The sequence below is a fragment of the Ictidomys tridecemlineatus genome, chromosome 2, assembly GCF_052094955.1.
Source record: "Ictidomys tridecemlineatus isolate mIctTri1 chromosome 2, mIctTri1.hap1, whole genome shotgun sequence".
Lineage (NCBI taxonomy): Eukaryota > Metazoa > Chordata > Mammalia > Rodentia > Sciuridae > Ictidomys > Ictidomys tridecemlineatus.
This window is the reverse complement of record NC_135478.1, coordinates 220,689,111-220,691,175: the sequence shown is the minus strand read 5'-3', so window position 1 is coordinate 220,691,175 and position 2,065 is coordinate 220,689,111. Positions and strand designations below refer to the sequence as shown.

At 43.8% G+C, this 2,065-nt stretch overlaps 1 pseudogene; it reads right to left on the bottom strand.

Annotated features, from left to right (window-relative positions):
• Positions 1–904: 904 nt before the first annotated feature.
• On the bottom strand, positions 905–1,863 carry LOC144370444 (olfactory receptor 2A14-like; annotated as a pseudogene).
• Positions 1,864–2,065: the final 202 nt, after the last annotated feature.

Genomic DNA, 2,065 nt, shown 5'->3' with positions numbered 1-2,065 from the left:
TAATCTAGAAGAAGGACTGACAAAGTATTAGGCCTCAGCCACATTTGATCTGTTCCTTGTGTTTGCAAAGAAGATTCTATTAAAACATAGCCACATTCATTTGCATATCTTTTCAGCTTAGTTTTGCTCGAGTTGAGCAAATGGTCCTCAATGTCTTAAGCATTTTTCTGTGTCACTCTGCAGGAAGAAGTCACTAATGGTTGATGTAGAGGTTATATAATGTGCTCTCATGAACCCACTGAGTGAAGACTTTGCTAGTATTGACTATTTTTCAATAGTTGGCACAAGATTTCCAATCATCGAATGATGATAATCCATTAAAATTTCAGCCATTCTCCTGGATATTAAGTAGTAACGCATGGTGTTTAATTTACATTTTCTTATTAATCATTAGATGGTGAACAGCACTTCATGGGTTTATTAAATGCTTGTATTATAATAAGTCTGTTTAAGTTCTTTCACCATTCTATAAAACTTGGCAATTCATATCTAATATCATTGCTTAGAAAGAAATTTAAATGTATCATCTACATTTTGCTGGAAAGAAAATTTTACAAGGTCTGTAGCTACAGTTTTTGTTTGCTTCTTAATGGTGAGCTGGCCAAGCCATGATTAATGTTGAAGAGCTAATATTAGTCAACTTTTCAAACTTTTCATATCTGTTGTTTTCATTTCTTTTCTACAGATGAGTTTACACTGAAATTCATGAAGGCATCCATCTATTTGTTTTTCAAAGATCCTCTATACTACATCATCCTTATCAATCTTATATGTTTATAAATTTATACGTTTATAAGTCCACAACATTGCATTTAAGGTGTCACCTATTCAAAGGGCAAAAAAGTTGCCAACTGCCATTACTTCATAGGAAGCAGAGTCCCCTCCCCATGTGACATGGGGACTGTCAGATCAGCCTCTCCTTCCTCAGCGCCCTGCGCAGGGCACCCTTGACCTCTGCGTTCCTCAGGCTGTAGATCAGGGGGTTCAGCATGGGGTTGAAAAGGCTGTAGAACAGGAGAGGATCTTCTGCTGCTCCTCAGGGTGGCGGGACTGGGGGGCCATGTACATGACGATGGCGCTGCCAAAGAAGATCCCCACCACACAGAGGTGGGAGGAGCAGGTGGAGAAGGCCTTTCTGCGGCCCTCCCCTGACTGGATCCTCAGGATGGCCAGCAGGATGCGCGTGTAGGACGCCAGCACCCAGCACAGGGGCCCCACCAAGATGAACACGCAGGCTGCAAAGATGCAGAGTTGGTTGAGCCTGGTGTCGGCACAGGCCAGCTTGAGGACAGACAGGATCTCACAGAAGAAGTGGTTGACCTCGTGAGGCCCACAGAAGGGAAGCCTCAGGATGAGGACCACGTGGACCAGGGACAGTAGAGAGCTAAACATCCAGGAAGCAGCAGCGAGGATGGTGCATAGTCTCCAGCTCATGATGACAGCATAATGTAGAGGGTGACAGATGGCCACATACCGATCATAAGACATTGCTACCAAAATCAGGCACTCTGTAGCAGCAAAAGCCAAGTACAGGAATGTCTGCATGAGACATGGAACAAAGGAGATGGTTCTTCTTTGGTTCACAAGGTTTGCCAGCATCTTGGGGACATTGTTGGAAGCATAGGACATGTCAAGTACAGCCAGATGAGAGAGGAAGAAGTACATGGGTGTGTGCAGCCTGGGGTCCAGACAGATAATCCCAAGGATGATCCCATTCCCCAGCAGGGTGAAGGTGTAGAAGACAGAGAAAAGTCCACAGAGGAAACCCTCTAGTGCCGGATCCACCTGGAATCCCAGCAGAGTGACTTGTGTGATCCATGTCTGGTTCCCTCCCATGCTCTTCCAGCAGACAGGAGACCTGGACCAGGATAGGTTGTTCAGAGCTGTGGAGCAAAGATGCAAGGTAGTTAGTGGATGTCACAGAGAGAGCGTTTGGAAATGGATCACTTAGAATGAATTTTCTCTCATTTATTTTCAGATATGTTCCAGAAAATTACTTGGTTTGATCATAAAAATGAGAGAGGAAAAAAAAAACATTGCATCAGTGGAATAATAAGAAAAAAGT